We start from the raw sequence: 27,847 nt of genomic DNA, 5'->3' as shown, positions 1-27,847 counted from the left end.
TAAAGGAGAGGAGAGATAGACACATCCCAGTTATCATCTGTGCTAATTGGGACTGGGAAGCGTTTGTGAGGATTGGAGCAGACAGTACAGTGCTCAGAGCAGCAGGATGGCACTCTGTGTCTGGCCGCATTGAGCTGTGTGTGCAGCTTCTTTGTGAAAGAAGAAAACTGGGAAACAACAAAGGTAGGGTTTCTATTTTAAGCCAGAGCAAAAGAAAGGAAAACAGACAATGAACCGGAACCCTCCATCTCTGCTGTGGCAACATTTCAGCCTAAGAACCTTATTCTTCCTTCCACCTCTTCTCCATGTCTTGGAAGCTACAGTTCACCACAGCAAACAAACAGATATGTTTTGTCTATGACTATGATAATATTTATTTATTAGAAAACAAAGTGGCAGTAGCATTATGTATGCATTTATTTACTTTTATTATTAAATTTCAGTGAATTTTTTATGTACAGCTTTGGAGTGTTTTCCCCAATCCTAGATTTCCTGTGTGTCCTGTTCATTTTATTATGCAAAGTTCCATAGCTTGGTGAAAATAATGCAGGCATATATAGGGCATGAAACATGAAGTTATGTTATACTGGTCGCTGCTCCCTCCCATGGGTCTGGCTCACTTATCATTTTCCTTTGCTCCTCTCTGTCTCCTTTTCTCTCTTTTCCCTCTATTCCTTTTTTTTTTTCTTTTGGACTTTTAGTTTTTAGAGACTTCCTTCACTTTCTTGTGATCTGAGCATTGCATTTGAAATCATGTTTGTTGCAACTTATATGAGACTTAGTTTTTAGCAGCTGGACCCTTCAGAATATTCAGCCCACTGTGCTCCCAGAGTGGAAGTCTATCCACTGTCATCCTGTATATGTGTGCTAACATTTCACCTCCACCCACTGGCCCTTCTAATATTCTACATTGTTGTTGACTTTGTCCCTTTTTATTCCTTTAGTTTCATGTTCACATAGGCTCTGGAAAAAGAGGAGATAAGTGTGTGTGTGTTCATGCATTATTCTGAACTGCAAAGCAGAACAGGTTTTTTAAACTTAAGATTTAAATATGCTCTGCTTTGTTCATTGGTGGTTTTAACTGCACAGTAAAAAAAGAGATGAAAAGAAAATAGAAATGTCAAGATAAGTTCTAAGGAAAACAAAATTGTCATTTAGTTAATGAAGTTCAAAATGATGAAAAAAGAATATTTAACACTTTCAGAAAGTAACTTCCAAAGATTTTCAAAGCTTTTTCAAAAGTAAGTCTAGCTTATTGTATGAAAGGGGTCATTGTTTACGTACTTATTTGATCATTTGAATAAATGATGCCATGAGGTAACGACATTCTATTTTGAAATAGTATTTGAGTTTTTGGAATATTAATCACTCTATTCACGGAGGCGATGGGCTACTTACATGGCAATAGTTTAAAAGCCTTCTTGAAAATAAGTTTCAAAGTTGCTCTTTTTTTGTTTTTAATGTCTAGCAAGCCCATGCTTTGGGCAGTATCCTTTTCAGCTGATAATAATACTCATATATTCACTTGACAAAAACACTTAGAAATATACTTTGAACAGTATCTGCAAAAATGGGATTCTCCACTAGCAGTTTGTGTAGTTCAATGCTGTAGGGAAATAGTGGTTAAGAGAGTCTCTAGGACCACGTCCCTTCCTTCTGCACTTGAACGTCAGCAGCAGGTATTCATCATTGCTTTAGCCTCCTGGCACCCACACCCCTCCTTATAGTGGCTCAAATTTCTTTCAGAGCAGCAGCGTTCTTAACTATGTGCAGGGAAATGGCACATCAGTGGATGTACATCCTTTCAGAATCTAAGGGCTCTGTCTGTCAGAGTCTTCAATTCCAAATCTTGGTAGCAGTAAGAAGGCCTTAGGCTTATGCTTAGTTATTAAGCCTCTTTCCCTTTATGTCTCTGTCTCACCTTCTCTCTCTCTTTCTGTCTCTTTCTCTCATACACATGCACACACACACACACACACACACACACACACACCTCTTTGAATTTGTCACAAAGAAGAGATAAATAATTGGAGTCATTTAGTCAGTTGATGATCTGCCAAGGTCTCTGAGCTGTCCTGCCACTGACACCTTTGAATATATCTATTTCTGCCTCTTCCTTACTTGGTTTCCTTGGTCAGCTCGAGCCATGGAAACTTCCTTCTCAGAAAGTCTCTTTCTGCCAAGACTACAGAGTTATTTTCTGCTGTTTGCTAACAAACTACCCAAATGTGATTCCCCTTATGATACAATATGACTGAGGGTCACAGGCCACTGAACCTGTTACAGTTAAGTGATGTTGGTGACATTGGTCAAACCCACTTATTCAACAAGCTGGAATTGTAGTATTATTAAGCAGACAAGAAGACAGTCTTTCTCTCCACTGTGTTTAGAACCATAGAAGAAGTTATTTGATATAGTAGAACTGAACACTACTTTACTGTGATTTCTTTTATAAACTTGGAAATGGAGATTCTGCATAAGAGACTTTTTATAAATAGAAGGAATGACATTGTACAGCCATTTGTTCCCTTCAGCCAATCTAAATGGACCAGAGAAGCTACACTCATGTGGTAAAACTTTCTATTTTCCTGTATTTTCTGCTATCATTTTAAAATTCTTAAATAATTTATGAGATATTTCCACATAAAGAAAATAACAAAATCCATGTACTAGTGTATTAACAGGAATAGGTTCAGGAGCTTGTAACAAAAAAATGAAGATTAGTGGCTTAAAAATGTTTATTTTTTGACCATGAGAAGAAGTTTGAATGTAGGCAGTCCAAAGCTAATACAGTATCTTAGAGATGTCTGCAGCGACCATCCTTTTTTCTTGCTCCTTCTCCACCTTTAGCACCATCTTGGGTGACTTCCGTCCTCATGATGTGAAGATGGTCATTGCCACCACCACCTTTTTTTATCTCAGGCAGCAAGAACATAGAAGAGTGGCTTCTCCATACACAGAACTTGGTTGTTTTTTTGTTTTATTGTGTCAGGAAGTCCTTCCCTGGGACTTCTGCATACCTTGCTTTGGCCAGAACTATGTTCATAATGCCATTCCAAGGCCACAAGGGGCTTTGACAAAGTAACATAACCAATCTCATCAAAATTCGAGTTCCATTAATAAGAAAGAAAGCGATAATAGATATTGGGCAAACAACCCACCAATGTCTGCTGTTACCTACTACTAGGATTTAAGAGATGTTAATATTTAAAAAGAGAGAGATGTTAATATTCTGAAAATTTGCTTCAGATCTTTTTCTTTTAAAGACATAAACTATGACAATAAAACTAAAGGCCTATCTGCATCTCTTTTCCCTCCTTTCCACTCCAGAACTAACCATTATCCTGAAGTTGGTGTATGTAACTCCTACATGGATTTTTATACTTTTACCACATATAGAAGCTTGGTTTCTGATAATGCTGGGCTAGATAATTCAAGCCTTCCTTGTGATATATATACCTAAATGCTGTCTAAAGTATATATAGAGATTTTTTTCTAGGCTATATTTTAAAATCTAGTAAAAGTGTTAAAGAACTGACAAAATTATATTTTAAAAAAGAAAAAAACCACTATCAGGCTAGAATTTAAGGGAAAGAAGGAACAGACAAGCAAGTTCAACACCACCTGCGCTCAGCACAGAGGTGACCTTTACTGTAGTGCCCTGGGTTGGGTTAGGGGCAGATATACTTCTGGTTTGCCTTATTCTGAGGGTGTGGTCTTTTGGGACAAGCTTGATATGAAAGAGGGTGTCCTATTAGATTGCCAGTATCAGAGTAAACTCGGGGCACTTCTTTTTTTTCTCACTCCATGAGAACAACAAAACTGAAGTCCAAGTTTGCCTACATCAGCAAAAGCCCTCGGGGCAAAAGTAGTTGTAATGCTCAGGTGTCCTACTTACATAGATGGACTTTCCATGAAGGCAAGGACAAACTAAAACTGGAAAAGCAATTAATATTTGCAATTTCTCAGGCATGTTTTTCCTAACCTTTTGATTTCCTTCCTTCCATGCTCTTTGAATTTATTCTATTTTGTCTAATTTCTTTGTCTAATTTCTTAGACTTTTTTTTTTAATTAATAAGGCTATTTAAAGTCGTAAGTTTCTTTTCTATAAATACTGCTTTATCTCTATCTCCCAAATTTTGATATGCTATATTTTATTTAGTGATTTATTACTTTGACCTACAAATTATGTATAAGTATATATATTTTTATAAACATACATAGGAAATAGATGATACATTCAGAAAAGTGTATAACCATAAACAGGTGGCTGTATAAAATGTTCACAGTATAAACAAATCCATGTGACACCATCCAAATCAGGAAATAAAACAAAGATTTCATAATCTTTGTATTTTAGCTGAATTATTTAGTCCATTTACATTTAGTAATTTCTTCTATGTTGCCAATTTTTGGAGCATAGTTAAATAATCTTTTTAGATTTTTGATTTATTATAGTTCTAAGCCCCATAATTATTATATTTGATAACACTTCCTGAAGAAGGATTACATTTTTTGTGAGTTTTGAGTTTTAAATTTTTGAATTGTGAATTCATATTCAGCATGCTTTATTTGTGAGAATGCTGTGCAAACTAGATTGAGGAACTATTTCTTCCCAATGTTTTTGTAATGTAAATTTGAAGCCTTAATAAGACATAGGCCAAGGGTTTTGAATTCTTGGTTATATTACTATAGGCCTAATCAGGAGACAGAAGCCACAGAATAATTTAAATTAAATTTAAGTGTAATATAAGGGATTGTTAAGCTATGGTAAAAGTGTATAAAAATCTATAAAGAGGATGCTAAAAGGAAGGAAAAACTTGGAATGGGGGGTTTCCCCAAGGCTAGGGTCAGACTTGACTGAGGTGTGGTTCAGCTCACAGGAAGGCAGAGAAGCTTATTCAGCTGCCTAGACTTGAGCGGGTTCACACTTGCTGGGCAGGCAGGAAACAACTTTGAGGGTGTAGGCATGCCACAGCTGTTATGTGTGTGCACACAGGAATTTGAGATGCCACTGTGGGCTTGAAGTGTGGAGCACGTGGTATCTGTATTAGGAGAGCCAGGAAAAGTAGTCACCAGGTCTGGGCTGGGGCACAGAGGTCACTGAAGGACTGTACTGCACAGCACACAACTGGATGTCCCACATATTTGCACTGCGCACCAAACATGCAGCAAGAGCAAGAAAAAGCCAAACCTAGCACACGGGGAGTCAGGAAGAGAGACGCCCTCCTCCTGCAATGTTCCTCCATCGCCCTCTACTGACAAAGCATAGTATCATGCTTAACTGCCAAGGAAAATGCTTAAGGCGTCCAATTCATGATCATGACCAGGTACTGAAAAGTGAATTTGTAACTGAAAGGCAATGAATTGACTAGCACCCCATCAGAATTGACATTTTTCTTATCCAGACCATGAGTGGAGACGCACTTCCTTGATCTGTGGGCCAGTAAGCACATTATTGTTTGTCTACCTTTCTCTGAAGGTGTCTCCCTTTGAAAGTTCTGGCTTTGTGAAGGTGGGGGGTCCTCTTCCCACCCCCCACCACAGGTGGACTCAAGGACTCCTTGCTTCTAGGTGGGCATTGAAACCAGAACTCCATGGAAACTGGTATCAATGCTACCTCATCCAACTGAGTAGCTGCTCTGTCAGCTCATTGCTGACTAGTTTTCTTTAGGTTCTCTCTTTGTTATAATCACTGGGGAATTTCCCTTTGTGGTTGTGAACTCAGTTATGCCTTACAACGGAAGAGGTGCTCTGTTGCCCCCAGAGTCTCTAAGTGGTCTTAGAGGGAAGGTTTTCTGTGTGTATTACTTTGGCCGCTTAATACCCGTTCCTGTTCTCTCTTCCATTTTCTTTTGTAACTTTCTAGACTAGGTAACTTCTTGAGAACCATGCTGGAGGGTTTTAAACGTAAATAAAATAACCCTCACTACAAATTGCATGATGGAGCTAAACCACCTCAGGCTTGGTGGAGTGGCTTGTACAGTGGTTGTCCAACATTATTTTCATGTGTGCATTTGAAAAACACCCCAAAGATGCATTTTTGGCAGCAAGGAGGGATTTCAGTTTCTACCTGAAGGCCATGCATACTTTGGTGAGTGTGTAACCAATTTCAATTTCATTGGTAATGGAAGATGTCACTTTTTCGTAATAACTGGGACCACATTTCTGATGTATTTCAGCAATGTATTAGCACAACATAGACCATTGTGCTATAAATTGGCCTTCTCCTAAGTCTAATTTTGGAGATTGGTGTGTTATTTTACTGGAGGGATTATTGCTCTATAAATTTAAGAAGTTTATTCTCTGGACTCCTGACACATTTTTGCATATATCTAGTTTACTTGTCTGATATTTCCTCCATATTAGGAGATCTTTGAGGATGGGATTTTGTTAACTGCCCCAGGGCCTAGCACAACTCCAGAAAGGAGATGATAAATATTTGTTGAATAAATATTCTCCTAGGTTCACGTAGTGAGCAATAACTCAGCATAACTTGTTTGGGAAACAACTTCTGTACTTTGCAACAAAAGGGATATGATGGAATTGTAGCTGTGAGGGTAAGCAGAACTCAGATTTTGAAATGTCTTGTACACCCTAGGATTTTGGGATTTTCCTAAGGGCATGGAAACCGTTCAGGAGTTTCTGTCTGAAGGGAGACATAATCAGACATGTATTTTGGAAAGATCACTCTGTCAGTTTTATGTAGATGATGTCATTATATAAATGGCTCTCATTAAATATTGGTGGAATGAAAACGGATGTAAGAATGAATTAGGGAGGGGCACCACAGCTTCCCACAAGCCGGCTTTTCTCCAGATGGAAGGCTTGCTGAGAAAGTGTTCTGGGGTGAATTGTGTTTCCTCTCCTACCTCATTTCATATGTTGAAGTCCTAATCTCTAGAATCTCAGAGTGTGACTGTATTTGGAGACAGTTTTTTTCAAGAGGTAATTAAGTTAAAATAAAAACATTAGAGTGGTCCCTAATCCAATCTGACTCATGTCCTTATAAGAGAAGGAGATTAGGACACACTGAAAGCCACCAGGGGCACATGTGCACAGAAGAATGACCATGTGAAGAGGCAGCAAGAAAGGGCCATCTCAAGCCAAGGAGAGAGGGCTTCTGGGGAAACCGACCCTCACAACGCCTTGATCTCGAACTTTCAGTGTCCAGAACTGTGAGAAGATAAATTTCTGTTGTTTAAGTCACCCGGTCTATGAAATTGTGTTATGGAAGCCCTACCAGATAATAGAGAAGGCTTTACAGGTTGGCCCGATGTGGCCGTCTCCACCTACTTGTTTGTACAAGTGATGGTAAAGAGCTCTTCTCTTTCCACGGATTGGAAGACTCAAGAGAATTGGTAAAATGCCCTAGAGAGGATTTTACAATAGGCATAAAAAACATATCCCCATATGTAGGAGATGTAGTATTAGAATGTCTCGCCAAAGTCTTCTCAGGGTTTGTTTTTTTTTTTTATATATATTTATTTATTTTAGAGAGAGAGCATGTGAAAGGTAAGGAGAGGCAGAGAGGGAGAGACAGAGGATCTGAAGTGGGCTCTGCACTGACAGCAGAGAGCCCAATGCAGGGCCAGATGCAGGGCCAGATGTGGGGCTTGAACTCACAAACCGAGAGAGCATGACCTGAGTTGAAGTTAGATGCTTAATCGACTGAGCCAACAGGGCACCCCCAGGTTCTCAGGTTTAAGGAAAGCATTGATCAGATTTCAGCAGACCTTGTGCAGAAGAAGAGGAACCATTAAGTGGCATCATGAGGTACTTCCCAGCTTTCTGGGTCATCATTAATTACTTCAGTTGTTTATTCAGCATTTATGAAACATGCAAATGTACCAGGCATTGTACTTTGCATTGACGCAAATAACCAGACCCTGCCCTTTAGGTTAATTAGAGTAACCCAGTTAATTAACTAATTAAGATCAATTAGACACAGACCTTGACTGGTGCAAGGTAACAGTCCACTAGAGCAGACAGACAGGAAAACAGATAATATAAAAATAACACAATCAGGGCTATACTAGAGATACATCTGAGTGCTGTGGGAATACAGTGTACCTGGAGAATAGGGAAAGGCTTCACACAGGTGATATTTAATAGGGTCTTGAAGGGTGCATAGGAGCTCATCAGGCTGATAAGGCTCAGTGTAGGGAGGGCATTTTAGGCCATGTGGAAGGCTGAGGTATGAGGGACGGTGTCTTCTGGGGAACAGTGAGGACTGCACTGGAACAAGATTTCTGAAGGTGACATCACAGGGCCATGGGGGATGAGACTGGAGAAGTGGGCTGTTACCAGAGATTTTGTGGGTAGTGCGAGATTTCGTGGGTAGCCACTGTGGACGGATCTGACTCTTCAATGGATCATCTTTGCTAGCTTAATGACACCTTCTAAAATGACCCCAGTAAACATTATTTGGCTTTCTGGTTGCATTCCCTGCTGCTTTGCCTCTCTGGCCTACCTTTCTAGTTTTTTTTTCTATTAATCTAAGAAAGCTACCCAATATCCTGACAATTGTTCTATTCAAGGGAGTCAGATTTGGTCTCTGTCCTTGGAATAACAGCATAATTAGAGTAAAGATTACTGTAAACCTTTTTGTTAAAATAGCTCTCATATTTTTAAAATTATAGCTTTATTGAAGTGTAAGTGATAAAATTGTATGTAAAGTATTTAAAATCTATGTCATGGTGATTAGATATATGTACACATTGTGAAAAGACCCCCCCCCTGCATCTAGTTAATTAACACATCCATCACCTCACTATTTATTTTATTTTATTTTATTTTATTTTATTTTATTTTATTTCATTTTATTTTTGGTGAGAACATTTAAGTTCTCAGCAAATTTCATTTATACAATGCAGTATTGTCAACTACAATCATCATGTTTTACATTAGATCCTTTCATATATTAATACCTGAGTAGTTCAATAACAAAAAGGATCTTTAAGTATCCTTGGGATATCTAGAGAAACAATAAAAATGAAGAAATACTTTTGCAACTGAAGAGATTATGATCTTAAAAATTCTCAAAGATCAAATTCTATTGTACATGTGCCTCTGTTAGTCTGGCTGCACACATCGCCTGACAGTGATTTGCTCAAAGATCTCAGACTCCATGTACCTTCCCTCCCACACTCCTTGTCCATTGACTTTCCTCCCTTCCTAGCCTCCTGGCCTGGCTATCCACTCCTCAGAAACAATCCTCCTGGATGGTTCCACCCATTAGCCTCCTTCTGACAGCATTCTGTCTCTCATCTGTGTATTCTATACCACTTCCTTGCCCTTCTTAACTTCCCTCACCATGCAGCTTAGAGTCCAAAGCCCATTCCCACAAGTGCTTTTTGCCAATGAACCCCATTGTCCTTTCTCCCTGTCCCCTTTGCCCTACCCACACGGCCAACCCTGTTGCTGAATAAATTCAACTGTGCTTCTCTACACCTACCTCCAGGCTGCTGAGTGGGGCTGAAAAAAAAGCAGTTACTCAACCACAGATCCTTGCTCCTATTACATAGTTCCCATCCTTACCCATGTCTCCATCACTGTTAGCACAAACCTCTTCATTTCCTGGTCAGCTCTCTCCCCTTCACCAAAGAAGCCTTCTCAGGCCTTATCTACACTCCTCAGTGGAAGACACCCTTGTTCCTCTCCCTGCCCTTTATTCTCAGCAGAAGACTTCACTTCCTACTTCAGCAACCATTCATGTTTAGTGAGCACCTACTCTCAACCAGGCCCTGATCGAGGCTCTGGGGATGCCATGATGGAAAAACAAATCCCTGACTCATAAGGTTTATGTTCTAATGGAAGGAGATGTATGATGAACAAATAGATAACTGCATGGGATGCCAGGTATGATAATATCAAGAAAAGTAAAGTAGGATACAGGTAGGATACAGTAGAGCCATGGGGTGCTATTTTACTTAGAGGGAGCTGAGAAGATAACATTTGTACAGGGAGCAAGTTGTGTGTCTATCTGGTGGAAGGAAGAGTAGAGCCTCCATGGTGAACACAAGCTAGGGAAGTGACAGAAATAGGGAGGAGGTCAGGGTGGCTGGAGCAGAGGGAGGAAGAGGAGGCTCAGGCGGGGGGGGGAGGAGGTAATGACTTAGAGTCAGGAGCCACTGTGAAGATTTAGCTTTTTCTCAGAGTGACAGGGGAGCCATTGGAGGACTTTGAGCGGAGCAGTGACAAGATGTGCCTTAGGCTTTAAGGGGATAATGCTGGCAGCTCGGATGAGAAGTGACTGGGGGTGAGAGTAGGAGCAGGAGTCAGAGATGCCAGAACTGTGCTTCCCCTCGGGAGCGGGTGTGTGTTTTTAGTTGTACAAAGGTGACTGGTGGAGGCTTTAGTGGAAGCATGGAGTGGGAACAGTGAGGGGGATTTAAAAAGGCAAGAAGCACATCTTGTGGATGCTGGGAAGGCTATGGAAACCCAAGAGAAGAGACAGATCTTGCTTATTTTGCTAACCAGTATGAATTCCCTCCCTATTCGGGAGAGTCCTTCACTGTGTGGGGGTTGTTGAAATGCAGAGCTGGACTCCCTTTAAAGAAACTGCTGGCAGCTAGAGAATAGGCTGGGGACTAGGCTCAGCCAACTGGATGCCCACATCTGAAGCTTTCAGTTTTGATGGAGTGATTCATAGAAGACATCCCACCACCTGAGAAATTCTTCATGATGGCTGCAGCGAGAGGAGAATCTTGCTGGTGGCAATGATACCAAAGGCAGTGTCTCAGGCACAATCTTCCTGTTGGGGGTCAAGGGGTCCCTGACTGGGCTTCCTCCCTCACATCCTGCCCTGTGCAGGCCTGGGTTTCCTAGCTTCCTGAGTCAGTTCCAATGCTTGCAACCAAGAACCTTGCACATGCAATGGCAGAAGATTGTTTTTTGGCCAAGAATTTTGCAGAGTACTACTTTCTAAAGAAAGTCTGTTCTAATTTGAGCCACTCTGACTCTAGACGTGGGTGAGAGGTGGTCACAGAAGCTATTCAGTATGATGTTGTATTTAGAGAGGAGGAGAGTGGGGTGAGAACAAAGACAGGAAGAAGCAAAGACAAGATGAAACGAGTTAAAATGCCTCATGAGATCAATTTGAGTATCTCAGTGTAAAATCAACACTTTTTTGCAACTTTTTTTGTTTTAAAATTATTTTAACAATTCTTTTGAAGAAAGCTGCTGATTACATTTTAATTCTGTTCTTGAGAGTCCTTAGTTGGATGTTCTGATAATGTAGGGATTGTTTCCTATGGAATAGGGGAAGTTGAGCACACTCTTTGTGTGTTTTTGAATTTCTTCAGCTCTTCAAAATTCCAGAAGCCTAATTCTGTTATCAGTTAGAAACTTCAATTCCACATAATCAGCATGGATAAAACAGTCAGGAGTTTCAGCTGTGAAAACTCAGTTTCTTTTCTCTGTTCAGGGAAGGAATGTGAGGAATGATCTCAAAAGTTTCCTGCAGCCCTAAAAATCTGATTCGACCTGGAACTATTACAAACTTATTAGGGTATTTTAAACATGCAGAGAAGTGAAGAAAATTCAGTTACCAGGCACGAATGTATTTTTTTTTTAATTTTTTTTTCAACGTTTTTTATTTATTTTTGGGACAGAGAGAGACAGAGCATTAACGGGGGAGGGGCAGAGAGAGAGGGAGACACAGAATTGGAAACAGGCTCCAGGCTCCGAGCCATCAGCCCAGAGCCTGACGTGGGGCTCGAACTCACGGACCGCGAGATCGTGACCTGGCTGAAGTCGGACGCTTAACCGACTGCACCACCCAGGCGCCCCGGCACGAATGTATTTATCATGTCACTTTAATAAATCTTAACATTTTTGCAATATTTGCTTTGGATTTTTTCTTTTAGTTTTTTTTTTTTTATGGCCATGTAATAAAATTCAATAAAATGGCTTTTTTCCTTCTTCTGGTATACAATCATACTAATTTTTTTCATTAAAATTTTGTAGTAAAGTATACGTAACAAATGTTTTCCATTCTAACCATTTTGAAGTTACATTGTCCTGCAACCATCACCACCATCTACCTCCCGAACTTTCTTCATCTTCCCAAACAGAAATTCCCTCCGCATTAAACAATGACTCCCATTCCCTCCTCCCCCAGCCCTTGGAAGCCACCATTCTACTATTTTTGTGAATTCCATCCCCATATATTTTAGTACATTGTAGATTGACGATACTGTTATAGTAAGGACACATCCCCCCCCAAAACCTCCTTCTATAACCACAGTGTCCCTTAGCCCCTGGCAACCACTAATCTGTTCTCTACCATTTTTTCCTCCAATATAATAAATGGAATTATAAGGATGTGACTTCTTAAAAAAATTCTTTTTGATGTTTACTTATTATTTTGTGTGAGAGAGAGACAGAGCATGAGCAAGGGAGGGGCAGAGAGAGAGGGGCACACAGAATCTGAAGCAGGCTCCAGGCTCTGAGCTGTCAGACGCAGGGTCCGAACCCACGGAGCTGAAACACAGGGACCACAGACCACAAGAGCATGACTTGAATCGAAGTCAGATGCTTAACCCCCTGAGCCACCCAGACACCCCAGGGATGTGACCTCTCAACATGGGCTTCGTATATGCAGCATGATGCCTTTGAGGCTCATCTGAGTTTGTGTCTGTTGTTCCCTGTATGCCCCTTCAAATCCTCTCCAAAGGCAACCACGGCCCTTAAATAGGATTTAATTCTTATGAATATTTTTATAGTTATAGTGTATACAGATTTAACCGCAAAATATATACTCCCTGTTTCCTATAACTTAAAATTTAAATAAATGATGTTGTAATGTACTTGCCATGCTGCGAGTTGCTTTTATAACTCACTGCTCTGTTTATGTCATATTAATGCTGGGTTGTTAAATTTCACTGTTATATTCTATTCTATGAATATATCATGTAGATCATAGATTCATCCATTTACCTATGAATAGACATTTCTTTCCTGTGTGTCTGTCTCTCTGTCTCTTTATCCCACCCTGACCAGCTGTGTTAGGCCTCCTGCCAAGGGCCGCCAGTCCCAAAGCAAGCCTCAGATGATCAGAAATGTCTGCTCTGAGGTCAGAATGGGAAAATCCCAGATCTCATCTCTAAGCTGGCTGCTTCCTTGACTGAGTACCTGGACAGAGGTTGTGTCTGATACTTTGAGCCCTACCTAAGCCCAAAGGTTCAATGAGGTGTCAATCTAGGACATGTATTAGAATTTCTAAAAAAAGCCTTTAAAAAAAAAGGAAGAGAGGGGCACCTGGGTGGCTCAGTTGGTTGAGCGTCCAACTTTGGCTCAGGTCATGATCTCACCATTCATGAGTTTGAGCCCTGCATCTGGCTCTGTGCTGACAGCTCAGAGCCTGGAGCCTGCTTCAGATTCTGTGTCTCCCTCTCTTTCTGTCCCTTCCTCGTTCATGCTGTGTGTCTCTCTCTCTCTCAAAAATAAATAAACACCAAAACTAATTCAAAAAAGAAGAGAAAGAATTTAAAAATTAAATCAGAATTTCCAGGGCAACAGTGTGTGTGTGTGTGTGTGTGTGTGTGTGTGTGTGTGTGTGTATTTTTTTTAAGTCCCCAGGTGATTTTAAAATGTAGCCAGAGTAAAAACCTGATTTAAAAAGTGAGAATGAGGGGCGCTTGGGTGGCGCAGTCGGTTAAGCGTCCGACTTGAGCCAGGTCACGATCTCGCGGTCCGGGAGTTCGAGCCCCGCGTCAGGCTCTGGGCTGATGGCTCGGAGCCTGGAGCCTGTTTCCGATTCTGTGTCTCCCTCTCTTTCTGCCCCTCCCCCGTTAATGCTCTGTCTCTCTCTGTCCCAAAAATAAGTAAACGTTGAAAAAAAAATTTAAAAAAATAAATAAAAAGTGAGAATGAATAAACACCCCCAGACAGACAGCTTTTTCCAGGCTTTCTTCACCAGCTGGGGAGCTGGCCTCCAGTCTCCATGTCCAGTAGTTGAGGTTACTCTGTCCTCTTCCTACCTTTTTTTAGTTTCCTGGACTTTGTGGGAGCCAAACTCAGCCACCTATATCTGCTCCCAGAACCTGGGCCTGGGCGCCCTGGCCTCAGTCTTCTTCCCTGATGAGGGGTTTCTCTTCTGTTTCTAGGGTATAGGGACATTTATCTAGTTTCTGAGACTTCCTGTGGTTTATACATTTTCTTGACTTGTATTTCATCATTTCTATATGTTCTATATGTTGAGATGTTGCCTCAGAGCACAAACTTCTAGAAATGGTTTCTATCTCAGACTGTTGAAAGCACACATCACCTGCTGGAGGGCCGCTATTGTGACTTCAAAGGAACACATGCTGCCACCTTATAAATAGCTTCCTTTTGTGTTTTACTGTTTTAAAGCAAAAAATTATTGCTTTTTCCTATTTCAAAAGTAAATTGTACTCTTGGGGAAAAGTTCCAATGCTGTGGAAATATATGATTTAGAAAATAAGTCTCCAATAATCATTTCCCTGAAGATAGTTTTGAGTATAGTTTTCCATATTTTATGCATTTATACACATACTAATTTTTAAAAAATAAAAAATGGAATTTTATTGGTGAACTGAAGGGCTGTTGAGTTTTGCACTTAGTTTGTCATGGAAATCTTTCTGTAGTTAGATACCCACATTATTATTACTGGATACATTGTACTGCAGTTCACTTAGGGATGGCTATTTGTAATGTTTTCATCTTGGCCATCACAGACAATGCCGGAATAAATGTTCTCACATGTCCATCTCTGTGCATTTGTGGAGGTCAAAATCTGCTTTGTTTCCTTGGAACCCACATTTCCTATCAATGTGCATTCCTGCCAGGAAGGAAAACCAGCCTGGGGAGTGTGGAGCAGGTCAGTGGCTGGAAGGAACGCGTGGTGCTCCCTTGAGATGCTCAGTCCTATTAGAATCAACTTCTTGAGCCTCTAAACTCTCAATGCCGTGCATATTGGAGCAGATGCCCTTCGCTTCACCTTCTCTTTAACCTGCCCAGGTACTAAACATCAGCCTCTGGAAGGTCAACTTGGAAGGTTAACTTGGAAAGTTTTAGTGCTGTTTTTTTCAAACTGCAGGGCTGTGACCTATTAGTGGGTTATGAAATCAAATTAAAAGATCACAAATGAGCAATTAAAAAAATCAAACAGAACAATACTGCAAGTATCAGAGCATGTCACATGAAGGGTAAATGTTGCAATTTTATTTCAAGGGTGTGTGTGTGTGTGTGTGTGTGTGTGTGTGTGTGTGTGTGTATGTGTTGGATATTGTCTTAACTCAGATTCCTTGGAAGCAGAGCTCAAGAAAAGAATATGGGTGTCTGTGATGTCTTTAGGACAGAAAAATGAGGAGGGAACTGGAGCGGGCAGGGGACCAGCTGAGCAAGGGTGTACTCGCGCCTAATCCCATGGTTTGAATTGTACCAGAGCTGGTGATGCCTGAGACAAGCAGGTAGTGCCTTGTGAATCCTGTCAACACTGGCTATTGTCTGCTCTGAGGAACAGAGGTACATAACCTCCAGAAAGGCAGCTCCTGCTCAGCTCAGATTAATTCTCCAGAGGAGGCGGCAATGGTCTTGACAGCTGGGGAATGGGTACACCAGCCTGCGTGGGGTTACCAACAGTGTCCATTCCGGGAAGTTTTATAAAATGTATTTCTAAGTGTGCTTCAGGGTAAAAACAAACAAGAAAGAGTTTGAAAAAACACTAGTTTTAGAACAATTATGTCCATCAACCTGTGGGAAAGAAAATGAGGCCTCTATTTAACTGAGTTGAATCCTCAGCAGCTTTTTTTTTTTTTTTAAGTTTATTTATTTTTGAGACAGAGCATGAACGGGGGAGGGGCAGAGAGAGAGGGAGACACAGAATGGAAGCAGTCTCCAGGCTCTGAGCCATCAGCCCAGAGCCCGACGCGGGGCCCGAACTCACGGACCGCGAGATCGGGACCTGAGTTGAAGCTGGACGCTTAACCGACTGAGCCACCCAGTCGCCTCCAGGATGTTCTTAATGTTTTAAACTTAAGCCTTAAGACACCAGCAGCCACCTAAGGAGGCTTAGAGCTGTGTTCTCTGGCTTGGGGCATACCAACCTGGGAATTCAGGGGTGGGCGAGCTGTTAGTGGGGCCTTGAAACCATGAAATAAGCTTGACACATGTTTGCAAAGCACTCATTTTTCCCCGGGAAATGTTTTAAAACATTTTTTATGACCATGGAGCAATATATAAAATTCACATGGGCTTTGAAGATGAAGAATAAAATTATGAAGAGATCCCAAATTATAGCTTACCCACTTTAGACTATGCTTTCAGATTCCCAGAAATTCTTATTCATTGGCCAGTTAGACACTCAAGGAGAAAATTAATGAAAGCAGCAGTTAGACTACCTTTCCCCTTTCAGGAGGGTGTAGTTAACATGGTCCTCCAGATTCCAAGCAGTTTGCGGGGGCTGACACCTGACAGTCTTGGTCACCAATCCTAAACTACCAGAGACATTAAGTTAGTCAACGGATGGTTATTAAGCACCAACAAGATACCAGCAACCGGGGATAAAATGAATGAACAAGACAGACCATCCTGCCCTCATGGACTATTCTGGTCAGAGGATTGAGACAAAATCAAATAAATAATGCAGGAGTCATTAGAGCTGCTCATCAAACCTTTGTGGCTTTCTGCCTTTGGGGCACAAGTGCAGTGGTAGGGTCCCTTGTGAGTGGGTGGGGACATTGACTAGTTCTGGCCAATGGGTTGTGACTAGAAGTGATTGCGTGTCCTTTCTGGGCTAAGCAGTTAATGTGATGCTCCCTGGAGCTCTCTGCCCTCTGACACAATGACCAGTGAAGCGTCCATATGGTGGCTGCCTCATCAGCCGGGCCCGAGCTGAGCCTCCCAGCTGCCCCCTAACATAATGTGGAGTGAGAAAGCAATAAACTGTTGTAAACTCTTGAGGTGTGGGTCGTTTTATTACTGAAATGTAATCTAGACTATCCTGTCTCATGCAAAACAATAAAATAAAATATCAATTGTGATAACTGCTGTGAATAAAATTAACAAGTTGCTAATATAACATGACAGAGAGTAGCCTACGGGGTCAGGGAATGCTTCTGTGAAGATAGGAAATCTAAGCCGGCATCTATTAGACCAAGGTAATGCAGACTTTCATAATTGTTTTTGCTTTATTGCAGAGAGAAGCCAAGTAACTCTAGAATCATAGATTGAAAACAGTCAGGAAAATGGAGATGTAGACCTGCCTAGGGTCCCATGGCTCACTGGTGCTGTAACTTCAGCATGTGGACGTGGGTCCATACCCTCTCCAGTAGGGCTGCTGCTGAATGAAGGAAGTGAGGTGACTAGGGTGCAACACTGAAGGAATCTACTCTCTGGGGCATCCTTTACATCCTGAGAATGCTGGCGTTGGAAAGGTTGTGCCCTAAGGGGCCCACTCTTAAGGAGGCACTCGTCAGGGTCATGCAATTCCGGAGCGGACACCTGGATGTGAGTGCCTCCTTAAATGTTACACCCTAAACTCCTCCTCACTGCACCCCAGTCCCAGCTCTGCTCTACATCAGTGTTCTGAGTAAGGACTTAGCAAGCACTCAGCATTCAGGTAACTGTAGCTGTGTCCTTGGCATACTGGGTGTGTCTGCTGATGTAATCTGAAAGGCCCTACATTCCTTGGGACCATGTGACAGCACAGCACTTCAAGATGGGGAAGTGCATGGTTTTCAGATGTCAAAAACTGACTTCTTCCCAGAGTTCTTGAAAAGGAAACCAAGCAAGGAGACGAGAGAGTGAGATTTCCAGAGTTTAGGAAGGGCTTCAGGCTGGATGAGGCTGTTTTTCCCCTCAGTGCAGAAAAAGTCTTTCTTCCACCCTGAAAAGGATAATTCCCAATGAAAAAAAAGGATTAAATACAGTGTATTCTTCAGTGATGTGCTAGTGACTAATAGCACCTTCTTTTCCTGGAAGCAGGTTTGGGGATGGAGATAGGAGAGAGAAGCTAACAGCAGACAGCTCCTCTGTGTGGCTCAGGCTGCCCGTTGGCATTATGAGCTTGGTTTGATTACCCCCACTTTACAGAGGAAGGACCCGTCTCTTCAGAGTCGAAGGCACTTGCCCATTTGAACACAAGTCTGTCTAACTCTTATCTACTTGAGGACAAGGGGTAACAGGCAGGATAAAATGTGGTGGCCAGAAATGCTTATCTAGAGGGGAGGACATTTAACAGAAAAGAGACAAAGCCACCTACTTTACATAGTTAGCTGTTAACCCAGGCCACTCAATTCTGTGTAAAGTTTCACAAATCCACCACCTCCTGGATCATCATTCTTAGGCAATTTCTAAATATCTAAATTGCAAATATTTTCTCTCAGTCTTTGGCTTATATTTTAGTTTTCTTAATAGTATCTTTGGAAGAACAATTTTTTTTTTTTTGGAGAAGTCCGTATATCAATTGCTTTCTTTTATGCATCATGCTTTTGGTGTCATATGTGAGAAGTCTTTGTCTAATTCAGGATAATAAGATTTCCATCTATGTTTTCTTCTTGGAGTTTTGTGATTTTAGCACTTACATTTAATTCTGTGGTGCATTTTGAGTTAATTTTGCTCAGCCACATCTTTTGGACCCTTCTCTTGACAGATGAGGAGACCGAAGCAAAGGGGCTTAGCTCAGCTTCTAAAGCAAACTGATGACAGAGCTAAAATAGATTGGTAGGGTCCCTTCCAGACAAAGTGTTTGCTCTGACAGAAGCTCATTCGAGTCTACATCTTCCAGCTTTGAAGCTGTGTGATTGTTGCCTCTAACGTCACTTGTTAAAAAGGCCTTCTTAATGTCTAACCCAGGTGTTTCTTATCACCTCAGGTCCACTGTGTCTGTTCCTCAACTCAGTAGAAGCACAATTGTTTAGCATCGTTGTTTATACACTTGGAGCCAGCTGAACTCATCCCATCCACATTTCTTCTAGCTAAATAGCCATGGCTTCTTTTCCTCCCAGGGGCTCTTTCTGCCCCTGCCAGGACTTGTACTGCTTCTCCACACTTATGTCCTGTACGTGGCACTTGCCGCTTGGTATTGAACCTTACAGCTCTGAAAGCAGGGGCAGGCGGGGAACACGTAGTTGGGTGGATTTCCCAGAGGATGCTGGAGGGAAAACGGCCGCCAACTCCCATTTCAATTTGTCAAGCAAGGCAGCTGGAATTGTTCAGCCTTTCAATTTCCGGAGATCTCTTGGGGAGGGGGAAGGCCAGGGCAGTAGGACCCGAGAGGAAAGGTTGGGCCAAGGGAACTCAAGAATCATACTTGTCACTCAAATGCAGAGCTGACAGTTTATCCTCTTGTAGTTTGAGTCCAACTACAGTATCCGTTCTTTTCCCCTGGTCCTGAAAGATCACATCAGCGAGTATCTGCCTCTTGATGAGCAAATTTTTAAACTGTCATAATGTGACTGGTAAGCTGGGAGCAACGTAGATGTCCCTCTGTACCAGAATGGAAAAGGGGTATCCGGTGGAGACATACAGAATGTTCTGTGGCAGATGCACACACCCAGCCAGGTGTGCATACACCCAAGAGTTTGGAAAGACCTTACATATACAGAGTTGAATACAGAAGAGTAAGATCTAGACCATAAATATTGTTCAAAAACACCTACAGTCTTCAAAACGACGATCCGTGTTTTTCAAGTATACATGCTTGTATCAGGCCACGTATTAAGCACGTAAGAGCAGACGTCTAGTATGGGGAAGGAAATTGGAGTGGGGGTTCGTACTAGTTTCCTGAGGCTACTGTGACCAGTTCTCACAAACTGGGCAGCTTAGGGCAACACACAGGTATTCTCTGACCATTCTGGAGGCCAGGAGTCCAAAGTCAATATGACCATGCTGAAGGCAAGGTGCTGGCTGCTCTGGAGACTCTAGAGGAGAATCCACTCAGCCCCCTCCAGCGTCTGGTGGGTGCTGGCACTCCTTGGCTGGTGGCCACATCATTCCAGTCTTGAAGGCCAGCATCTCCAGGTCTCCTCATCGTCACAGCACCTTCTCTGTGCATCAGGTCTCCCTCCGCTGCCCTCTCATAACGGTATGTATGATCACATTTAAGGCCCAACCACATGTTGCAGGATATAATCTCCCTATTTTAAACTCCTCAGTCTCTGGGTGTCTGGGTGGTTCAGTTGGTTGAACGCCCAACTCTTGATCTCAGCTCACGTCATAATATCCCAGTTTGTGAGATCTAGCCCCGCGTCTGAGTCTGTGCTGACAGCATGGAGCCTGCTTGGGGTTCTCTCCATCCCCCTCTATCTGAGCAAATAAGCTTTAAACTCCTCAATCTTGTCTGCAAAGACTACCCTCCTTTTGCCATGTAAGGTGACATTCACAGGTTTTAAGGATTGGGAAGTGGATATCTTCTGGGAAGTCATTTTTCAGCCTATGATAAGGGCCTTTACTGTTTTTCTTTCACACCTCTCACCCAGTCCCTAGAAAATAATGTTGATTCAACTGTCAAAGTATCTGGAATGGACCCACTTCTGCTACGTCTGTGGCTCCCAGCCAGCCTCACTGAAGCCACCAGGACTCCTCCTGGGTCCCTTGGCTTACTTCCTTGTTTCTTTACTGTCTACACGCCAGCCAGAGTATCTTTTTTATTTATTTTTATTTACTTATCTATTTTTTAATTTTTTTAACGTTTATTATTGAGAGACAGAGAGACACAGAGACACAGAGCATGAGCAGGGGAGGGGTAGAGAGAGAGGAGACACATAATCTGAAACAGGCTTCAGGCTCTGACCTGTCAGCACAGATCCTGACACGGGGCTCAAACTCACAAACTGTGAGATCATGACCTGAGCGGCAGTTGGATGCTTAACTGGCTGAGCCACCCAGGCGCCCCGTGGAGTATCTTTTTTAAAATGTTAGTCAGATCCTGTTACCCTTCTGCTTCTCATGTTCTTACTCTGCCTTAGTTTCTCTTCATAACACTCATTCACCTGTTGATACATATCTATTGTTTACTTGTTTATCTATTTCCATGATTAGAATAAGCTCTGTAAGAGCAAACACTTTAACTGTTTTATTCTCAGTAGGGGTAAAGCATTGTAGACGCTTTCAATAGTTGTTGAATGGATGAGCAAAGGGGGAAAAAAATAAAAAGAGAGAGGCTTTGAATAGACTCCTGGTGAAGGTGTATCATAAACTAAGGAGTACAGTTCGCTGTTGTATTGTCCCGAGGACAATTTATCTAGTCCTAAGGGTACACAACGGGGTGGATGGCTTCACCTTCAGGCCACACCTGAGCTCTGAGCTCAGTTAGCTGACACTTCCAGAGCTACTTCCCCGGGGACCTGTCTATCCAGGGCAGTGTGGCGGCATAAAGCAAGTGTGGACTTTGAGCACAGTCTGACTTGGAAGCCCCAAGTAGATTATCTTGGGCAACTTAAACTTTCTGAGTCTCGGCTTTCCTAACCTGCTAAATAAAGAATTGCGGGGCGCCTGGGTGGCGCAGTCGGTTAAGCGTCCGACTTCAGCCAGGTCACGATCTCGCGGTCCGTGAGTTCGAGCCCCGCGTCGGGCTCTGGGCTGGTGGCTCGGAGCCTGGAGCCTGTTTCCGATTCTGTGTCTCCCTCTCTCTCTGCCCCTCCCCCGTTCATGCTCTGTCTCTCTCTGTCCCAAAAATAAATAAAAAGTCTTTGGAAAAAAAAAAAAAAAAAAAAGAATTGCAATTCCTGTCTGGCAGGAGTATTCTGAGGGTAGAAATGATGTAGCTAAATAAAATACTTGTTACTCTGTTCTGTACGCAGGGGACCCTTCATTGCATCAGACATTGAGATCCATGGCTTTATGGTGATACTATTGGCTAGGGCCTCAGAATAGCACAAAATAACCCTAATTACTTCACATCATGATTTTCCCATGGCAGAACTTTGTTTTTGGTACACTGTGCTATTGGTCAATAAAAAAGGTTGATTAGTGATCAAGGTCAGGCATCTCGGTATCTGGGAATGCAGGTCTGTCCCACCCACTATGAGAGGGGCCCTGTCCCTCAGTACTTCGAGAGTGCCACTGGTTCACCTCTGGCATCGCCCTCACCACACTCTATTGTAACGGCCCACATAATTGTCTAGGTTCCACACCAGAACTCTTTGTGGGAAGGTAGTGTCTTAGTTATTAATTTTTGTATGTTGACTACTGAATGGATAAATGATATGTGACATACATTTTATATCACTAGTACTATCCAATTTAATTCATTTTCAATTAAACTCAATTTAATTCAGTGAACATTTGTTTGATGCCATGTGTATCATTCTAGAGATTGTGTGTTATTCCCTCTATGGGGTCAGAGCCTATAGTCTTCTGCTGGGGCTGGAGGGGAGAAGTTGCAAGGTTGGTAAGGGAGGGAAATGAGATCTGGGGCTCTGACTGCTCCTTGAAAAGACTTTTTCCAATCCTTCTGGTAAAGGATTGTTTCTTTTAAAGTTTATTTCTTTTTAGAGAGCGAGAGAAAGTGGGGGAGGGGCAGAGAAAGAGGGAGAGAGAGAGAGAGAGAGAGAGAGAGAGAGAGAGAATCCCAAGCAGGCTCCACACTATTAGCACAGAGACCAATGCGGGTCTCGAACCCATGAACCGTGAGATCACGACCTGAGCTGAAAACAAGAGTCAGACACTCAACTGACTGAGCCACCTAGGCGCCCCCCCCCCCCCCACCAATCCTTTTGTTTTTAACTTCTGCTTCACCCCCTACTTCTAGATATACCTGGTGCCACCACTTCTGGGGCCTTTGGAGGGTTCTGCACAATATATTGGGCTGCTTCTTGTCTTCACAACACTGGCTTCTGATTCAGCTTTCTCAGGCCAGTTAGGTGAGGTACCACCTGTGCATTTGTTTTCTAGCTTCAAAAAAACTTTTTCTGTACTTTTCTCCTCTTCTCTGTACTTAGTTCTTGTGAGTTCATGCCTGCTTCTCCCATCCTTTTAGTGAGGTGTAAGTAGGAAAGACAACTGTATTTGTTTAAAGTGTATCTGTATGCATTTCTTATTGCTACATGACAAATTACCACAAATTTAGTGGCTTAAAAACAATTTATTATCATTCTGGAGAGTAGAAGTCCAACATGAGTCTTACTAGGCTGAGATGTTGGCTGGGCTGCATTTCCTTCTGGGAGTTTTGAATGAAAGATGGTGTTTTCTTGCCTTATTCTAACTTCTTGAAGCTGCCTGCATTCTTTGGATTTTGGACCCTTCCTCCACCTTCAAAGTCAGTAACAACGGGTCAAGCTTTTCCACATGGCATCATGAACACCTCCTCTTCTGTCTCCCTCTTCTACCCTTAAGGACTCTTGTGATTACATTGAGCCCACCTGAATAATCCAGAATAATTTTCCTATTTGGAAGTTAGCAGATTAGCAATTCCCTCTGCAACTGTAACCCTCTTTCTCACATAAGGTGACATATTCACAGTTTCCAGAGATTAGGGCATAGGAATTTGGTGGGGCAGGGAGACTTAATCTGCCTATGGCAGCATCATTAACTGAAACTTAGAAATTTGAAATTGAGTTTGCCATCATCTCCTATCAAGACTTAACATGACTCCTTAAATATATACATATATATATATATATATTTAGGGGGTGTCTGGGTGGCTCAGTCAGTTGAGCATCTGACTCTTGATGTCAGCTCAGATCATGATCCCGGGGTCATGGAATCAAGCCCTGCATCAAGTTCCGAGCTGAGCATGGAGCGTGCTTATGATTCTCTCTCTCTCTCCCTCTGCCCCTCTCCCCCCGCCTGTGTACTCTCCTTCTCTAAAATAAAAAATAAAAAATAAATTTTTAAAAAGACTTAACAAACAAAAAAAAAAAGACTTAACATGACTCCAGATTTAAAAGAAACTTAAACTTCCCATGTAATCCACATGTCTTAAATGTTTTGTATGAGTTTCCAAAGATGTATAGAAAATGGGCAATACTTGCTCTGAAGTCATTTCATTCCTGCAACAAGGTAGTGGAAAAGCTTTTGTTTGAAGAACTTAAAATTGTAGTGGGTTGAATAGTGTCTCCCCAAAAGATATGCCTGAATCCTAACCCCCACTCCCTATGAATGTGAACTTATTTGGACATGGGGTCTTGGCAGATATATTAAGTTAAAGATCTTAAGATGAGATCATCCTAGGTTTAGGAAAATCTAGTGACTGGTGTCCTTGTAAGAAAAAGAAGAGGGAAATTTGAAGCAGAGAGAGAAAAGCTATATAAAGATGGCAGCAGAGACTGGAAGACAGACACAGGCCAAGGAATGCCAGGATTGCCTGAAGCTGCCAGAAGCAGGGAGACATTTGGAATCCATTGTCTCTCGGAACCTCCACAAGGAATCTACCCTGCTGATGATACCTTGATTTTGGACTTCTGGACCTTACTGTTATGAGAGAATGAGTTTCTGTTTTGTTTTGTGTGTGTGTGTGTGTGTGTGTGTTTTAAGCCACCCACTTTGCGGTGCATTGTGGTACCAGCCCTAGGAAACAAATATGGTAAACCTTTCGCCAATTTTTTTCCAAGTAGTAAAGTCAAACAGATTGCATTAACTACATTTTACTTAGAGAGACTATTTGTTCACTGTTAGAACAGTCCCTGTGACGTTCAGAATGTGTATAGTCCGTGTCCACAAAGGCAAAATCAACTGGATATGGAAATTACAGAGGTCCCCCCTTATCCACGGGGGGTATGTTCCAAAATCCCCAGTGGATGTCTGAAACTACAGATAGTACTGAACCCCATATACACGATGTCTCCCCCTATATGTACATACCTATGATAAAGTTTAACTTATAAATTAGGCACAGTAAGAAACTAACAGTAATAATAAAATAGAACAATTATAATATACGTAATAGAAGTTATGTGAATGTGGTGTCTTTCTCTCAAAATATCTTATTATAGCGCACTCATCCTTCTAGTGATGATATGAGATGATAAAATGCCTACATGATGATGCAAAGTGAGGTAAATGACATAGGCATTGCCACGTAGCATTAGGCTACTACTGACCTTATAACAATATTTTAGGAGAATCGTCTGCTTCCAGGGAAAGGTTGACCAAGGGTAACTAAAACTGAGGAGAGCAAAATACAGCTAAGGGGGCTGTGAGGGGGGCACTGTAATCCTTTGGCAATAAAACCAAACATTTACTGAGCCAAACTGTGTTAAATGTTTTACAGTCATTATTTTATATAATCTTCCTATCTCTCTATGAGGGAGGTACTATAATAAACTCTTTTTCATAGGCTTGGAAACTGTAGCAGAGGGAGGTAAAGCTACTCAGAAAACATTCTAGCCTAGGTCTTTCAAAACCCTAAGCATTTATGCCTGAAGATCCTGATTAGCAGTTGAATCTTTCAAATCTTCTAAATAATTGCTCACATCTCTCCTTTCCATTGTCTGAGTGGAAAAAGCTAGAAAGTTCCACAGTTCCTGCAGCCAACCCTAAAAGTTTAAAAACGATTATGAGTTGAATAAATCTAGAATATTCCTTCACATTCATATCATACCCGAAGGCTTTCTCCTAAGAGAAGCTTCTGAAGAGTCAAGTCATTTAAAAAATGTTAGAAGCTGCTGCATAGATCTCACTGATACTCACTTGATTAAGAAAATATTATCTTTCCCCACAGTTAGGCTTTTATCAGAGATGAGGAAAGATAGCTGAACTGCCAGGTCAAAGACTCAGAGAATTCATTACCAAGACAAATAGGAAAAAACGAGGAACTTTGAAAGGCTCTGCAGGACTTACTGGAAATGGCAGGGTGATCATTCTTTTTGGTATCTTCACACATCCTGTTCTGTTCAGGAAATAAAGACAATTTTGTAAGCCTGATGCATAGTAGGTTACCCAGTGGATGATTTTCCTGGTAAATACCTTGATGATCTCCAGTTTATTGCAAGTTGGTTTAAACAAAGTTAAAGCCAGAACCAGTGGATGGCTATAACTTCAATGGCAGGGTCACCGCTGCATTACCGGTTTGAGTAGAAGATAAGCTCACATTTCTTTTATCTTCCACTATTGAGATTATGTCTGTTTTTGCTCCCAGCATCCCTCATTCTTGTGATAAGCCTCAGGGTTTACTCATTCTATGATAGTAATCTTGGTTCCAATCTCTTTGTGGAAAGGAAACCAGAAATTCTGGTCCTTCCATCTTGTCCTCTATGGCCAGACACTGCTCTTGCCACAGCTCAGGGCAATGCTTGCTCTCCAGCTGGCTTTGACTACTCTGGTCACTAGAGGACCCAGCTCAGAGCTGGGGGCTGGGCCATGCCTCTCCATTGTTGATGTCACTATCATGGTGATGTCATGTGTAGAGGTGAGCCTGCTGATGGGATTTGGAAGTCCTGGTGTATGCTTCCTTGCTCAGGCCTGTCTTCCCCCGCAGGACTGCTCCCTGTAGCCTGGAAATTCTTCCTCCTCCACTGCCAAGGACTGTGTCTGGGCTGGCCTCTCGAGCTGTCACTGGCACTTTTCCCAGGGTATCTATCGGTTGGGCAGAATAATCCAAAGTATAGGATGGGTGCTGACATCAGGGCAGTGTTAGAAAATAAAATTTATGGGCAGGGTACAGGCAGACCATGGTGGATCTGGGATGCTTGGCCAAGGGCCCCTGTGAAGGTTTTGAGCTGGAGGAAAAATGACAACTGAATCCTGCCTGAAATTCCACCTCTACTTCTGGCCACTGCAGCTTGTGCCTCAGAGAAGTTATTTTCTGGTAGCGTCCCTGGGTACCCAAGGCAGGAAGGCAGTGAGAGGCGAGCTGACATGCCCACACCCCCTGACCCATCCTAGGGAGCCTTCTTCAGGGTCCCTTCCATTCAGTCACTTGTCCTCTCTGTTTCTGACTCTCTGAGGGAGCTGGAGAGCTGGGACTTCTCTGCACAGTGATTATGTCTGAGACTCTTATTTACTGAGTCTGTGGCTGGCTGCCTCTTCTCACCTCCCTTCGGTCCTTTCGGTGCTGCCACACCAACCCTGGCTTTGGAGCCATTCAAGGAGTTTGGAAGGAGTGCTACATTAAGGACTTCGGTTCCTTTCAAGTTTCACAAGGGCAGCATATGGAGCAAAATGAGAACCAGAGTAGGGGTCAGAACCCCGGCTTTGGGGCTGCCCTCTGACGCCCAGCCACAGCACCTGCCCTCACCAAATCTCAATTTTCTCATCAGTCAAATAAAGGGGAGAATCAAGATAACTCCCAGAGGTACATGCAACTCTAATATTTGATGATTCTGGGTTTTGTAACTCTACTTATTCATTTTGTATTGTTTTCTGAAAACTTGACATCCTGGTTGCTGTTCCCTCTCCTCTCTGTACACTGATGGGTACAGAATGGCGTTTTAATCACCTTGGCATTGACATATTTTAGAGAATATTTTATCCCAGTGAATATTCAGAGTGATCCAGAGAAGCACAAACTTGATGTAGGTTATAATTTTTAATGTGGCCGTTCCCTCCTTCCCTCTTCCTTTGTCTCTATCATTCATGAGTGTCTGCTTACACCTGTCTTAGGCATATTTGCTTGCTTGAAGCTCAAAAGATTCAGAGAAACAGCATTTCTGATCTTTCTGGGAATGGGCTGCCACTCTGTTGGCTGCTTTAGAGGAGGGGGCAGGGACGGGAGTCCCAGCCCAGATCTGGACAACCTCTTTTCTCATTTCTTGAGTCCAAGATCTCTTGGGAGCTAGCTCTACCACAAACTAGCTTTGCCTCAGTTTCCTCACATGTAAAATGGAGATCGTAACAGTATCTACCTCATAGGGTTGTTAGAGGCTTCCTGTTTCAGAATCATCTGTAGCACTTGTCCAAAATCCAGATTCCTGGGCCCCAGCCCAAACCTCCTAAATCA

General features: G+C 42.3%; 1 long non-coding RNA gene across 2 annotated transcripts; it reads right to left on the bottom strand.

Annotated features, from left to right (window-relative positions):
- Positions 1-14,736: 14,736 nt before the first annotated feature.
- On the bottom strand, positions 14,737-27,050 carry LOC147580245 (uncharacterized). 2 transcript variants are annotated; one of them, XR_015252676.1, is made up of 3 exons: positions 25,750-27,050; positions 16,368-16,463; positions 14,737-15,073 (listed from the first exon to the last, which is right to left on the bottom strand). It is a non-coding gene; the product is annotated as an uncharacterized LOC147580245 (long non-coding RNA). The 2 variants fall into 2 exon arrangements; XR_015252675.1 differs by lacking the exons at positions 14,737-15,073; positions 16,368-16,463 and adding exons at positions 23,034-23,220; positions 25,383-25,445 and having other exon boundaries at positions 25,750-27,049.
- Positions 27,051-27,847: the final 797 nt, after the last annotated feature.

The sequence above is a fragment of the Puma concolor genome, chromosome B3 (assembly GCF_028749965.1).
Source record: "Puma concolor isolate L17-30 chromosome B3, mPumCon1.1.hap2, whole genome shotgun sequence".
Classification (NCBI taxonomy): Eukaryota; Metazoa; Chordata; class Mammalia; order Carnivora; family Felidae; genus Puma; species Puma concolor.
The sequence above is the reverse complement of the archived record's forward strand: the minus strand, read 5'-3'. Positions and strand labels throughout refer to the sequence as shown.